Below are 17,340 nucleotides of genomic sequence, written 5' to 3' on the forward strand. Positions count from 1 at the left end.
CACAGGCACGTCAGTAGCCCACAGAACTGGATTTCATTCCACCGTCTACACATAACATGCTCTTTATCAAGCCAGGCTTCAAAGAAGGCCAGGTCACAGGGAGTACTGAGGCTCCACAGGAGGTCAGGTCACAGGGGGGTATTAAGGCTCCGCAGATGGTCTGGTCACAGGGGAGAGCAAGGCTGCACAGAAGGTCAGGTCACAGGGGGCATTAAGGCTCCGCTGAAGGTCTGGTCACAGGGGAGAGGAAGGCTGCAAGGAATTTCAACTCACGTTACGTGCGAGCATATCAGGATCTCCTGTGGGACGCTGGCGACCATCCTACCCCCACTGAACACCTCCTCCTGCAGGAGGAAGGTGAGCCAACGTCGTCAACATTGTATAAGCAAATGTCCAATGTACATCCTTTCTTTTCCCCCCTGGACATAATGACAACACGGTGCCCGAGGCCATTACCTTTCTGTTCCATCCTTGTTACGTCACGTATTTCACTGGTGGTTGATGCTGAGGGGGGGGGGGGGGGGGGATTGCTTGAGACCAAGAGAGGCACTGATTTGTTAATATGAGACTTGTAAGAGGAGAGATGATATTCACCAATGTCACTCTCTCTCTCTTTCTGTCCTCACACGCGAGGCACACATTCAAGTCACACACCCTCAGAGCAAACACTCACTCCTTACGCTCAAGGCTAACCCTCAGTGTTCACACTGGAGGTATAGAGTCACACGGGTAGTCTGTCTGGTGTAGTTTAGACCTGGTGTGTTGTGAGGGGGACACAAGACAAAGCCACTCGCAAAGCTGTTATATGATGACAGTGTTGTTGACAGAGTGAGGGTAACACTTCGATACGAATGTAGGGTCTTTCGTTTTTTTTTTGCCGTTGTTTGCCGTTTTCGTGCCTTTTTTTTGCCGTATCTTCAACAGATATATGATTTAAGACTTGGCAAAGGGTCATCGAGGGTAAGGGTCATTACGTCAAAGTGGTAGGTCATTAGCGTGCCAAGACTGGCTATAACCACTCTGATTGCTTTTCATAATCGTTTCAGAACCCCCATCAAACGTCTTCGTATACGGTGTCAGAATTTTCAGATATAATTTACGCAAAATTCGGCGGGAAAAAAAAATAATGTAGGAATGCTGATTTAGGTGACGAAAATTGAAGCTCGAATGACATTAGTTGAAGAAGCAGTTTGCGTGTAATGATAAGAAATAGCGTGAAGTTTCCATGATCTGAAAAGAAAGATGGGAAAATATAGAGAGAATGTACTGCTCCTCCCAGACCTGGTCGCTTGTCCATGCGAAGCCCCGCGAGGTACTGACTAACTAACCAATCAAGTTCCCCTGAAATCCACGCCTTTGATGTCTGACGTTGGGACCCAGGTAGGGTGTGGCGGATGGGCCAGAGCTCTGTGGCACATGTCAGGAGCCACTTCACCTCCATTCCATTTTCAAACCGCAAGTCCTTGAAAAAACAAGAAGGAAATGAAAGAATAATATGTGTGTGTATAAAGTGAATCGACGGCCGTGGACTTTGAGGGTCGGAGGGGGGGAGAGAGAGAGAGAGAGAGAGAGAGAGAGAGAGAGAGAGAGAGAGAGAGAGAGAGAGAGAGAGAGAGAGAGAGAGAGAGAGCCACGTATAAGTAAGGTGGTGTTGATGACTACACATCTAGAAATCAGGGGGTAATTAACGTTAATTAACTTTATCCCCTTCTGCTTCAGTTACACTTGGAAGTAATTAGATCTCAGGAGTACTTCCAACATTTCTTTCAGCGTGAAAAAAAAAAGAAATCAGGCGTCCTGGGAAAGAAAGAGGTGGAAAGAAGGAAGGAAGGAAGGAATAGGGGATTCAGAACTAGATGGGCGGATGTCCCTCGAGCAATACCAAGTATAATATCTCGTTAGATTAGGCACCCCAGAACGCGTCTCGAAGATTGGATTCGGTTTGGTCTCGTTATTACCCACGCCAGGGGCGGAGATGCGCTACTGGAGAGAGAGAGAGAGAGAGAGAGAGAGAGAGAGAGAGAGAGAGAGAGAGAGAGAGAGAGAGAGAGAGAGAGAGAGAGACAGAGAGCAGAATGAAGTATATTGAGGACACAACCCAAAAGAAATAAAATGTATAATCCAATAAAACATGCTGGAACTCCAGTGCAACATATGAATAACATGTTCCCATCAAGTGGAGGGCAAACACAAGGGGCTCTTGCGGAGAGACCGCCCCTGGCGCTCATTTTTCTTGGCGCATCAAACACACGTGAACGAACGATTACGACTCTCACGACAGCATCTGGAATCTTGTTCAGTTATGAATGACTGGCGACAGTCTCTTTCTTTTGCATCTCGATACTCGTTTTCTATCTAGTTGTAGATGTAGGAGATTCCTCGATATTCTTCCTAAATTAGACCATGGAAGACGAACATTGTGGATCTAATCAAATCAAAATCTTTCTTTTTCGTTACCGCATCAAAACAGTGTCTAATTAGAGAGAGAAGATAAAGGTGAAAAAATGCAGTTTTGTGGACTCTGTTAAGTAATGAAGTATATGAGGGAGCAATCCTTATGAGCTTGGTAATAATGAGAAGCCGAAAAATACTAAACATTTTCAATGTACCTTTAAAAACCACACACACACACACACACACACACACACACACACACACACACACACACACACACACACACACACACACACACACACACACCCGTTTATTTATACACACGCACATTCGCACATGTATTTGATAACAGAGACTTTGTACACCACCAAACACGTATTGTTACGACCAACAATATGCGACTTGGAGAACAGCTTATCAACTCCCACCTCGCAGAGTCAACACAGCTTATTTACAAGCTTGTATGCCACCAGTTTCTCCAGGTTGTTGTGCTGTCTTATTAAAACTGTATTTCAATTAAACACAGGAGAACTCCAATTACGAATTAAGCCTCTTGAGGCGTAAAATGTAGGGTCAGGTTGACCAATCTCTCAGTGGGATACTGAAGCGCTCATCATCATTCATGCATCTGCAGTTACATGATCATACATCAAAATGTAACTGAGAACTGGACTCGGGATTTAAAACTTAAGTAAGGTGTGGACACGCATGGGTACACGGATAAGAATGCCGAGGGCAGTGGAATAGGTCATCCTGTACTTCGTAAAGGCAAACACACACAAAAAAGGGGCTTTATCAACTTACGGTTATGTGTTTGGTGGTTTGGATGATTTGAGCTTTAGGTCTGTCTCCGACTCCAAGGGTCATTAACACTCAGGTATAACTACCTGCCGGAAAGAAAATAAACACCTTCTTCAGGTGTTGAAGATGAATCTCTGGTCAGACAAGCTCTCATTGCATTTATTGCCCTTTCGAATATATATATATATATATATATATATATATATATATATATATATATATATATATATATATATATATACAGGTTTTCCGTAGAAATACTATATTCGTAAAAGCCTGTTTAATAAAAAGGTGTTCCCGTCTTGTGCATTGAAGACTCGTCGTGGAAGTCGTCGAACGCACGATGACTAACCCTCATACACAGTTGCCAATAATTCATCCACTTCCTTTGGCGGAGTGGAGATTTCTAACTGGCTGCTGTAGGGTCACACATATTCGGGAAGACATGTTCGTGTTGAGATGGAAGGTCGTCCTGGCAACATTTGTAGGTATTTAGAGGAAAAACATGGTGGGAACAAGTAGTTAAGACCACTGAACAATGCCATTCTGCCGTTCTACGACATCCGCTGCTGCGAGCAGACGGAGTGGCCGGAAGCCCAGAATCTCCTAGTCAACCTTGCTATTTAAAAATATAAACATAAATGTACCGTTCTATCAGGTGATTATCATAGTCTGACATTAATATCAGTACATCAATTACCTGCTTATGTCGATCCTCTGGGTATTATATTCTACTAACAGGAGTTTAACTGTAAGAGCATAAAATGTGACTTTCATGCAAAACTTTTATTATTTATGTTGTTAAATAAGGTGAGAAAAAAATACAAGTAGTGTTTTTTCTTGAAGAAAAATACGATTTCAAGAATTTTCAAGGTTTTCTATTATTTTTTTTTCAGCACATAAAACCCCAGGTGAAATGAAATTTTATCGGCAAGACCTTTTTTTTTTTTCTGTATATCCCATCATCTGGTAAAAATCAGAGAGAGGGAGGTTAGGTAACAAGTAATAAACACACGGGAGAAACTCAAATCTGCGTGGCATTGACGAAGTAAAATTGACAACCCGGGTCATAACAGGTCGATTGGGCAGAATCTCGTTACATACCTGATTGACACGTCAGGTCACAACACTTCAACTGGGGCAGAAACCTTCATACGTACCAAATCTGGTATTATTGGATCACAGTGACAGTGGCCATAGAATGCATGTATATTTTTGATCCTAAGTTTTAGAAATGATGCAAGATTATGTCAGCTTTCTCTCTAAAGGAGACGTAACTTTAGGGGATGTTGCAAGCACCATCCCAGCCAGTGTGATATTGTGATGGTCCTCTTTAATTTCATGTTTGAACAAAGCACTTTTGTCCTGACCACTCCTAACACTATATTCATGCTGGTTCACTCTAGTGTTGGAGCTTTTTCCTGTTCGACCTGTGTCATGCGTTTCTTTACAGTCTCTCTCTCTCTACTTGTAATCTTGCACACATCCAAACATGTCTTTAGGGCTGTTTTTTACCAGGCTGGGTTTTTTTTAGGGTAGGGTTGTGTGAAAAGGCAATCTTAACATCTTTTTTTTATTCAATCTAGCGAAGGTTAGGAAGGTCATGTGACCACCTAAGGCAAGGGTCAGGTCATGGTAGATAAACTCGTACAGATCGACCGTTCTTTTGATTTATGAAGGGATCTGTATGGAAATGCCTCGACTGATGTTGAGATTATGATGAAAGTTGTGTTGTGATGATAATGCTAGAGTCTTTGATACTTCTGTCCACAGCTGAATGATGATTGTACCTTGTACCATTATGCTGTAGGATACCATTATGCTGTAAGTTCGTGCTGACAGGTCGTACCGTCGTGCTCAAGGGGTCGTGTCGTCGTGCTCTTAGGTCGTATTGTCGTGCTCAAGGGTCGTACCATCGTGCTCAAGGGGTAAAACCGAAAGAGGAATCAAATGACTCGTCTCTCGTCCTTTGTGAAGTAGCTGGCTCTCGGGCTTGGGCGTTTGAGACATGCCATTATCCGAATATATTGTACAAACATACTGATATATTGCTGGCTATCACGGTGTCAAATTTTCTGAGTAAATTTGTGCCTTGGAGGTACTTGTGTTAACGATAATTTTCAGGGTGATAAATTGCTTTGCTTGCGTACGGCCTTCATTGCACTAGAAGTGTCGAAATTATTCGAAAACTCTTGGAAATTTATTCACTGGTGTTACATATTGAGTGAACGTTTTAAAAATTCATCACTCGCCTGTTTGTCTCCTGGTCTGAATTTCAAGAACAACTTTATGAAATTTTTTGTTTTATGATTTTGTATGTGTGTGTGTGTGTGTGTGTGTGTGTGTGTGTGTGTGTGTGTTTGTGTGTGTGTCTGTGTGTTTGTGTGTGTGTGTGTGTGTGTGTGTGTGTGTGTGTGTCCGTGGATTATGAAAAACCGTAACTTTTGTTTTCGTATATCGCGTAAGACTTAGCCTGACTGGAGTTTGATTAAGTCTTATCAGACAAGGATCCCAGGAGGGCAATGAATAGGAGAAGTCTTATGGGGCAATATTTTGTACCCTGAGAGAGAGAGAGAGAGAGAGAGAGAGAGAGAGAGAGAGAGAGAGAGAGAGAGAGAGAGAGAGAGAGAGAGAGAGAGAGAGAGGTGGTGGAGGTGGCAAGCGCCAACAAAGACAGCCAGACGGCTAGAGTGTCAACAGAGGTCTCTCCAACTAAGCTCATTAGAGTTGCCCGGACTTACCCATGCACAAGAAGCTGCCACCACCACCACCACACCCACCACACCCACCAACCACCACCACCAACTCCCCCTTCAAGGCGAGAAGTCATCAAGACTGGACAAGATACCTCGAGTGTGCCACTGGACGCTATACAGTGGCAGGTGTAGACATCACACATGGTTAACTGTTTCCGTACCTCCAACCGTCATCTTTTGAAGACGCAGCGGTGTTGACCGGCAGACATCCCCACACCTGGCTCATTATCTCGCCAGCACTTATCATGATTAATTAAACAGTTCTGAACAACCACAATTAGTGGATGCGCTCGTCCACGACTGTATACATTTGTAGTGAGGAAATTATTAGATAACAAGGATATATATATATATATATATATATATATATATATATATATATATATATATATATATATATATATATATATATATATATATATTATTATTATTATTATTATTATATTTATTTTGCTTTGTCGCTGTCTCCCGTGTTAGCGAGGTAGCGCAAGGAAACAGACGAAAGAATGGCCCAACCCACCCACATACACATGTATATACATACATGTCAACACACAGCACATATACATACCTATACATCTCAATGTATACATATATATACACACACAGACATATACGTATATACCCATGTACATAATTCATACTGTCTGCCTTTATTTATAGATAAGTAGATAGATAGATAGATAGATAGATAGATAGATAGATGGATAGATATCACCTAGAGCCTCAGTGAGGCTGTGTCATCGATAATGGACGGGAGGGAGTAATCGCTCGTCCAGGACCACCTCACATCGAAAGGAACTCGTAATACCCCTGTTTCCCGGTGCAGCGCAATCCTCCCTCGGAGCTGCAAGGATCCCCCTTGAATATATATAGATGGAGAGAGAGAGAGAGAGAGAGAGAGAGAGAGAGAGAGAGAGAGAGAGAGAGAGAGAGAGAGAGAGAGAGAGAGAGAGAGAGAGAGAGAGAGGGGGGGCGCTGGCAGGCACAATCCCCCTATGGAATAACAAGAGAGCCACGCTATGAGTGAAGCACCAGCAGTTAGCTCTATATTGCAAGAAACATTTTCTGGCCAACTCTTGAATTCCAGCGACAGGGGAAATCTGTACGAGGCGTCTGGACTCAGGAGAAAAAAAAAACAAAAAAACAACTTAGACTTCTATGAGATGAATCTCGAGAGCTTGAAGAATACGGAACAGCTCTGGAAACGAAGGATGGAATAACTTCGAATGAACTGAACTTCACAGGAAAATAAGTTGCATTAATTAAAGGCTTGTTGTATGATGGGATGTTGTTGTGTCATGTATTAAGTGTCGGTCTAAGCGAGGTTTTTGAGTCTTCTTAGGTGTTGTGGTTGGTTCATGTCCAGTTTTGAGATGTTAGTAGAGTTTGAGGTAGTTATACAGAGGCAGACAGACAAACAAACGCATTTATATGTAAGTTGATTGATAGACTGTTAAGTAGATGGCTCAACTGACAGACAGATGATATATATGTATATAGATAGATAGATAGATAGATAGGCAGGTAGGTAGGTAGGTAGGTAGAGAGAGAGAGAGAGAGAGAGAGAGAGAGAGAGAGAGAGAGAGAGAGAGAGAGAGAGAGAGAGAGAGAGACGCAAGGCGAGCGAGCCATTGAACAAACACATTACCTACAATTGACCCAGGGTGTTCCTTTTTCCAGTCCTTATTTACCATGTATCACCCGTGGGAAAGACACCTCCTGTTCCTGTTTGCTCTCATCTGATATGTCCTCTCAGGGCAACACGGAGCCCAACTCTAAAAAGCATTTGGGTTTTATGTATACGCTAGCCAGACAGACTTTCCAGGCAACCACGTCTCTCTGATGTTCAGAGAACGAAGAAGACTCGTTGATCATTTTGTCCACCCTTCGATTATCATTTTCTTTTGTGGAGAAGTATTTTTTTTTGTTCTCTCAGGTTATCAGTAACAACCTCGGGAGTAACTCCCTTCTTCCTTGACTATCTTGAAGGAGTAAAGAACATCTCATATCAAGGCTACGTCTGTCCCTATGAAGTCCTGGCATTCAGGACGAGAGACGTGGGTTGTACATAGTCTCTTGAGGGTGCTTGTGATGGGAAAGAACGTCATCTACCGTGAAACTAACGTTTCTGTAATAGATCAACCTGAATTCGTATTCAGAGCATCTAGCATCAAGCAGGAAAATGTGTTATATATGCCTCACTGGGAAAATAAACTTGCCCCAAATGATATGTCTTGAATAGATCAAATGTGAAAGGAATGAAAGAAGCCCACAAATAAGGTAAGAATATGTCAACAGCACATTCAAAAAAAATCCTAGAAAAGATATAACAGAAAATTAACAGGAAGCAAACAGGAAACTGAAAAATTCTTTTAAAATCACCACCTTAAGTTAAAAGGGAAATGAACAGATCCAAGAAGATAGAAAATAGAAGTGACGAGATTATAACAAGTTATAATTTTATCTTTTATTTATACAGTTCGCTTATACACGATACCTACATTGCTATTCTTAATAGTGTATGTATGTATTTCAAAGCGTATCAGTACAAACAGTTAATGAGGATGTAATGAAAAAGCACCGAATCAATGCCTAGAAACCGACTGAGGTGTCATTAAAATACAACTGAGTGATAGTTCGAACCGTGCCGGACCGTGTTTGATTCCTTGGAATGAACCATTTCTCACTGATTCGATTCTGAAGGTGAACGTTCGAACCCTTTTCGAACAGGATTACATTCTTAGACGTAAAAATCCTTTCTCAGTAATTCGATTCTGAGAGTGAGTTCGAACAGTGTCGAACTGCATTCTTTTCACCGGTTCTAATCTATTCCGGCCAGAGTCAGGGATTAGTTAAATGCATTCACTCCATTTTTGATATCTCAGTCTAGCTGATGTCAGTGAAAGATAGATACGAGTGAATTTTATGATATGATTAAGGGAAATATTGCCAGGCAACTGCTGTGGTCATATGGTAAGAAAATTGGTTTATTGTGTATGATTTACTAATTTGTTATGGTTTCTTAGCGTGAATATTGCTTTGATTAAATGAATCATCGTTTATCAAAGTGATTCTCATGGTTTATTTGCATTAATGATAGTTCGTCTTAAAGAGTCAGGTTTTGCTTAAATGTCTCACTCGTTTTTTTTTAATGAATTATATTTACTTAATTGCATCGAGGTTTGTTTAAAGGAATCGTGGCTCACTTGAATAAATCTTAGTTCATCTGAACGAAGTGTGGTTCGTTTGAATGAATCAAAATTTATTTGAAGTAAATTTTGGTTCACTTGAATGAATTTTAGTTCTTTTGAATGAATCGTGGTTTATTTGAGTGAATTATAGTTTATTTCAATAAATAACAGATTACCTAAATGAACCGTGGTTTATTTCTAAAAGTTCTAATTTGGTCGAGTCATCTGTTTCATATCTAAGTAAGATTACTATCATTATCTTCTGAGTCAGGTTCATGAATAGACTTCCTCCAGCAGATAACCTGTGATTGAAATGGTTGTCAGTGACACGCTTCACAATACTGCAGTATCTGATGTTAGGTGGCCTTTTGGCACGGAAAGAGAAAAGAAGAGAATGATTTGGTTTTCCTTTAAAAAAAACTCAAATAACAACAGCAACAAAAAGAACAACCACTGACGCCAAGTAGTGAAAAGAAAAGAAGAAATTCAATTGGTTTAGTTAGTGTATGTTTCCGCTTCTCTGTAACCTCTTTTATTTCTTGCTAGAAATATGTTATCAAAGGTGAGATATACATATTGCACAGAGTACATTGTATCATATAATGTGTGTGTGTGTGTGTGTGTGTGTGTGTGTGTGTGTCCCTCTCTTTCATCTAAAGCCGAGCTCAGGTTCTCATATATGTCTAAGAGACATGCAACACTTGATCTCCTTTCCCGGAATGTACGTTGTCTCTCGCTTAAGTGGTCTCTCCTTTGAAAGAATAATCTTTTGGTCTCTCATCATCTTTTCTAGTATTTTATATACTGAACCAGCCAGAGTAATTGGCCTGTAGTTCAACGCAATTTTTGTATCTCCTTTCTTTATGATGGGCACGACAATCGTCATCTTCTGTTCCCTTGGCACTACAGTCTCTTCCGCCTGCATCCTATTGAACGCTATGTCGAACGCATCTGCACACCTCATCAACACCTGTGGACAGACTTCATCAGGACCTTGAGTCGTACAGAGGGGGTCAGGGTCCTTCAGTGGTTTACTTACGTCCTTAGTAGGTAATTCAGTGCATTCTAAGACCTCATCCCTATCCTATCTCAGACAGCTACACGCAGCACGGAACGAGCTCCTTTGAGAATAACAAGCGGGCTTGAAAGGAATGCCAGAGAACTACAAGTAGGATGAAAGATACCCAAGGAGGCTACAAGTAGGACCGAACAAGCATCGAGAACGCAACAACCGGCAATTGGGTTCGTGTGTATAAAACAGTCTCGAACAGTAACGAAGCCGGGTTCAGGGTCGTGGCGGAAGGATGTAATTGTTGTTGTTTTGTCCTAATCGAAGAAGAAAGAAGTGGAGAGGACATTGACAAAGTAACTACAAGCAACATCATGCGATCAGCGAGAAGCGAAACACATAGCAATTGGCTTCGTTTACATGAGACGTCTCGGGACGTATCGAAGCAGGGTTCAGCATCACAGGGAACAAAGAGGATGAAGAGGAGGGTGGGAGGGGAAACTGAAGTAGTCTTGTGCTCGAAAGGTGAGGTCAGACATAATATTAGCGAGGTGAAAGGGGTGGCAAGGGAGGGGGAAAGTACGCTTGCGGAACGCCGTAAGTGCTCTGCTTCACAGGTCGTAAACATATTTGGGAGTTGTGTAACTTGAATAGGAAGGGACAGGGAGGCGCGGCTGAGCGGAGTTGGATTGGCTTTGTATTTCTACTTTAGCTTTCAAGTCAAGTGCTTTCTCTTCTACTTTATTTTTTGCTTTCATTTTTTGTTGCTCACTCTATATCTTTTCTTAGATGCGGTCTTTGTAAGATAATTTCAGTCTGCATATTTTCATTCGGATAGGCTGGTCACTGCGCTCACGAAAGTTCATATATATATATATATATATATATATATATATATATATATATATATATATATATATATATATATATATGTGTGTGTGTGTGTGTGTGTTTCAGCTTTTTACATCCACTATGTACCATTTATCAATGTGAATCTGTCGACAGGCAGACTGAAATCTCAAAAAAGGCATTCACACATGGCGATATCATCAATCTACATTTGATATTATTTGCCATATAAAGCGACAGAATGTTGAATATCTATCTATCTATCTATCTATCTATCTATCTATATCTATCTATCTATCTATCTATATATATATATATATGTATATATATATATATATATATATATATATATATATATGAGAACATGTAATGTTCACATGATTATCATTGTAAAGAATTTTGCCCCAGCATTCTCGAGAATCGACCCCGGGCCACTGAAAGCGCAAGGGATGGGTCTCTCTAGACGACAATGGTCCTGGTCTTTGTGGTCTTCCATGACGATGGTTGTGTTAGTTTAGCTTTCTATGGCAGTGGTCTTGGCCTAGCACACTCTCTCTCTCTCTCTCTCTCTCTCTCTCTCTCTCTCTCTGGAGATAATGTCTCTTTTGACGTAACACCTGTGCAAATAGTGAGTCAAATCGCCATTCGTTTTCCGCTTCACACTCATTCTGTCCCTCGCTTCAGTCGCCAGACCAACCGAAGTCACTTCAGTTACCAGGCCCAACAGAAGCCACTTCAGTCACCAGGCCTTCAGCATTACATCATGTCTGAAATATACAGCAGAGAGAGAGAGAGAGAGAGAGAGAGAGAGAGAGAGAGAGAGAGAGAGAGAGAGAGAGAGAGAGAGAGAGAGAGAGTCGGGAGTCATCACGGAGTTCATAAAACCTGATGCTGTTTCGCTGGTGCCTGGGGTCACCACGGTTACAGAACAAAGAGACCTTAATTCGTCATCAGCGAAGGCTTCATACAGAGCAGTAATGAAATACGTCACACGGAAGCTAATATTCTTCAAGTGAAATCTTCTGTTTATGGGATGGAGTTTCTGCCTATATCATGCAGCTGTTGATAGTTCGAGATAGATATCTATCTATCTATATATCTATCCATTTATCATTACTCCATATATGGAATGGGTCACAATCATAGAGAGGGCTCGAAACGTCTCGTTTATGGTTCGATCCTCAGATAACAGAATAACTGTCATGCGATTTATGTTTCGATTAGGATTGTGTACTGAATCTTTGATATGAAAGATAAAACATACATCGTCTCGATTGAAGAACCACGAAAAGGTAATGGGTATATTATGTTTGCCGTTCAAAAATAGATAGAAGCCTCTAAAACTTCAGTCAGCGTTTCGGAACAATATTGGATTGGATTCACTCGTTCGTATCGTGAGTCGAAACATCAAAGCTTAACAGATCCAGGCTATACATTTTCTATATTTTCAGTTATCTACATATTTCCCACCTCCATTTTTTCAGGGGATTGTGGGGGGGGGGGAGGATTGTGGGGTATAGTGGGGAAACATACTGCTCAGCCACCAGGTTAGAAAAAGAAAAGAAAAAGCCTCAGAAACCTATCTAAAGTGACTTGAGAGATGAGATAATGTGTCCTGATCCTTTGGTTTGGATTCGAATCTAGCCCGGCTCGGGCTGACGGCGGGCACCTCACCCAGCTGCTCATCCTTCCTCGTCCTGGTAGATTAATGGGTACTACGTTGTGCTGGCACGGCCAGCCAGCTAGACCACAGCTTGGGAGAGTGTGAGGCTACCAGGGGGGCTTCAGTGTGTGAGGACGCAGCCCTTCACAGGCAGGGCTTATGAGGGTACCAGGGGTCTTCAGTGTCTGAGATCACAGCCCCTCACAGACAGGCCTAATGAGCCTAATGGATCTGGTGCTCTTTTTATTGATATACATTTTTTTTCTGAATGTTTACCGTGGTAGGGACTTCAGTCTGGAGGGAAGAGAAAACGAACTCTGGAAATGTAAAGAAAACGGATGTATGAGGAAGGCACATAATTACGTATTCACGAATCTTTTGGAAATCTATGGACTTTAAATTCCACGATTTATTTTTTCATGTATTTAATATACTTCAAAAAGAAAATCTCTGGTCAGATCACTGTTAATTATACTCAATAAAGGTAATTGATAACATTCTTGAAAGTCGTCATCCTTATTTACTATTTCATCTCATCAATTCTAAATGGAAAACTGACTCTTAAAATGCTCCTAAAAAAAACGGAAATAATTGGGTCTCTCCCGGCGCCTGTTTCAAGTTTAATTTCCGAAACTTTTCGAGACATCGTGAAAAAAAAAAAAAAATGGGGTGAATGAAAATTCCGACGGGTCAGCAGAGCATTTTTCATATCCCAATAATGAGGCAAACTTTCCTTCCCCCTCTCCCTTACCGACAAAAAAAAAAGGTAGAATATCAAACATGGTTCATATCATTATCAGAGGTGTACTTAATGAAAAGTAACTCAGAAGACTTTAGGAAAAAAATGAATCTCGCTGAAGGAACAAATGATTAATATATCATCCGGTATACTCCGTTATATCGAACAGACTTGCATCTGTCGTTGCACAGTTTTATGAATTATTATATCATAAATCTGGCGTCATTTTTCAGTCATAAGTTCTGATTATGCTTCATCTTCTTTCATTATATCGTAGTGACCGGCACACCAAAGACAAAGTACTTCATGTATCTATCTATCTATCTATCTATCTATCTATCTATCTATCTATCTATCTATATATATATATATATATATATATATATATATATATTATGCCTTTCCCATCCTAGTTAGGAAGCAACAGAGGACTTAGCTCTTCTCGGAAATATCTTGGCTAAGCTTCACCATGGGTTTCGAGTCTTAGGAAATGATACACTAGTGGACGATTTCTTCCATCCGCTCCAGCCCCTTTTCATCCACCCTTTCCGACAAGATGTAGATCGATGGGTACGATTCTTTGATCTCTAGCAGCACCCAGCATGTAAGGAAGGCAGAGTCATTCGCCTGGTTTTGACTCCAGCCCGAAGCTTCACCGCCCCACAATTCGAATCCTTTGTTCGAGACGTACCAATTTAAGTTTCGGGAAGTTTGGGTTAAGAGTCGTTGGTGTAATTGCTGTAAGTTAGTTTCTTTTTTTTTTCTTCTTCTTTTATATTGGGAGTGTGACCGACCTCGTCTGACCCAGGTGTGTAGGGGATTGGAAGTTCTCGTTTCCTTGGTATGAGCCTTGGGAGCAAAGTGTTAAACTTAGGTCATATAAGTTTTTTCCCCTCCTCCTCCCTCTCTCCCTCCCTCCCTCAAAACTCCTCCGAGGCAACGTGGGTCTTCTTGACCCGTTTGTATCAGAAGCCCTAACGCCCCCGTTAACCCCCCCCCCATTCATAGTACACTCTCTCTCTCTCTCTCTCTCTCTCTCTCTCTCTCTCTCTCTCTCTCTCTCTCTCTCTCTCTCTCTCTCTCTCTCTCTCTACTCAGGCCTGGGCCAGACACTGGGCCCTGATTATAGTATCGGCCAAGACCACAAGGACATCATTCCTGGACACGACAACATGACCTCTTACCCTAACCACGACCACGTAACAGCACGACCCCTACCCTGCCCACGACCACACAACAACACGACACAAGGGCAGCAGAGTCGTAGAACTCTAAGGTAAACTACCACCGGACATTGTCTAGACGAAGACCATACATAAATCACGTAAACACAGTTACTTTGACGATAAGTAACTGCCAGTAACCAATTCTGTGTAACAGGGCCAGTGTAGAACATGGAAGCGAATTCAATCTCTTCCTATACATATTAGAAGCTAAGATACATCCTTATCAGAGTACCACCCGGCGTTTTTTACCCACCCCCCAGTCATCCGTTCCTATAGAAAATCCACGTCAGTATACCCTCTGTATACTACATGGTGTTTCACCCTCTGTTATCTTCCCTACGGGATAGTCTCTCAGTGGTGCGTATGGAGGAGGCTTCTACCATTATACTGTCCCAGTTCCAAGCACAGTGGGAATTTATGCCACTATGACTGTCCTCCAACAGATGACGTTGTCTTTGACCATCACATGAGTCTTCTGTTGTCTGTCATCCCCCTCGTGTACTACATCCCATGTACTACTACCGATGTACATCTGTTCCTCCCACGAACACACGCGTCTGACAGTGAAAGCAAAGTGCATTCATTTTTTCCCCCACGAATAGAATAGTAGTTACTGAAAATACAATATGCAGCATGATACATTTTTCATGAAATATGAAGGCCAATATTCCTGGACTTTTTTTTGTGCATTCCTTTTATAAATTGGTAGAGAGAAGAAAAAGGAAAGGGAAAATGAAGCGCCAAAACTGGTTGAAAAAGAAAGATGAGAGAATTAAACCACTAGATACATGCCATGAGACCTCCTCTCGTTGGGTAAATCCTCCTCCTGAGGGTGGTAGGGTAAATCCTCCTCCTGAGGGTGGTAGGGTAAATCCTCCTCCTGAGGGTGGTAGGGTAAATCCTCCTCCTGAAGGTGGTAGGGTAAATCCTCCTCCTGAAGGTGGTAGGGTAAATCCTCCTCCTGAAGGTGGTAGGGTAAATCCTCCTCCTGAAGGTGGTAGGGTAAATCCTCCTCCTGAAGGTGGTAGGGTAAATCCTCCTCCTGAAGGTGGTAGGGTAAATCCTCCTCCTGAAGGTGGTAGGGTAAATCCTCCTCCTGAGGGTGGTAGGGTAAATCCTCCTCCTGAGGGTGGTAAGGTAAATCCTCCTCCTGAAGGTGGTAGGGTAAATCCTCCTCCTGAAGGTGGTAGGGTAGGCCCTCCTGAGGGTGGTTGGGTAAATCCTCCTCCTGAGGGTGGTTGGGTAAATCCTCCTCCTGAAGGTGGTAGGGTAGGCCCTCCTGAGGGTGAATAGAAAAGGAAAGTCCTGGTGACGAAGCGATGGCAGGGGAATCCTCCATTCTCTCCTGCTCCAAATGGCGTCCTAGCTTCGTCTCTTCGATGTATATTAACTGACTGTTATATTTCTCTCTTGTGTCTCCCCTGATGATGTGATTATTACACGAAAGTGCACTTGGGAACTTTTCGTGTTTCATTTTCCCCGTGGACTCATAGGAATATCTTGATCACGCGCAAAATTGTGATCCTTTCCAATATATATATATATATATATATATATATATATATATATATATATATATATATATATATATATATATATATATATATATAAGAGCGGGTTGTATATATGAACAAAATGGAGGTATGAAATCACCTGTGCAATAAAAACGAACCAAAAAATCTTTTTGTCTCTTTCTCGACTGTTTCCACCTGGCAGACCCTTCCCCCCCTCCCAATCTGCCGGGGGGAGGCCTCTAACTGGACCCCTATGGGAGGTACCTAAGCCCGTGAGTGATTGGTCCACTAGTCATGACGTCAATGCCTCTGATTGGCTCGCTGACGGTGATGTAAGACCGGGTGTGATTGGACTATTCACCATCCCAGAGGAGGAGAGAGAGAGGGACGGGGGAATAAAAAAGACATCTGTTTAAGCCTTGTGTACGTATATGTTACCTTTGTAGAATACGGTCAGTAGCTAAGCCTAAAGCATCTTGCTCAAAGGAAATTGGTTGTTGGTTTAGACGCTGGAAATATATGGAACATGGAGGGGAAACTCGGAGACAAGAAGTGCAATTAAGAGGATATGTTATGGTGGAAGGAGAGAAATTTTTTTCTCTCTCTTTCGAAGCATACACGTAGTGTGCGAGGACTGGCCTCCTTCATATCGCTTTTAGGCGTCTGTCCATCGTATTTTCACGAAATTAAGAAAGAAATTTATTCATCTTCCCTTACGATCAGGGTCAACTCATCCGTCACAGTCATATAAACCAGCCAGGAACCTATACACATTTCTCAATATCCTCTCTACAGGCATATGCGTCAAAGCGGAACCGATACACATTTATCAATATCGTCTTCACAACCATCTACATCCCACCAGAGTCTGTACACGTTTATAAACTCCCTCTCCACAACCATATATATATATATATATATATATATATATATATATATATATATATATATATATATATATATATATATATATATATATACACACACACACACACACACACACACACACACACACACCTGCTTAAGAACTTTGCACGTTTAGCAACACTTGTCTCCATTAACACTTTTCCCACACTCTCAAAGCTTACTCCCTTCCTCAAACCATCATAATCGAGGACTTATAAGCCCGTTCTAAACATATATACAGACAGACAGACTGACAGAAGCAAGTGGTCAGTGCGCCTGAAGGGCTAAA

The sequence above is a fragment of the Panulirus ornatus genome, chromosome 58 (genome assembly GCF_036320965.1).
Source record: "Panulirus ornatus isolate Po-2019 chromosome 58, ASM3632096v1, whole genome shotgun sequence".
Classification (NCBI taxonomy): domain Eukaryota; kingdom Metazoa; phylum Arthropoda; class Malacostraca; order Decapoda; family Palinuridae; genus Panulirus; species Panulirus ornatus.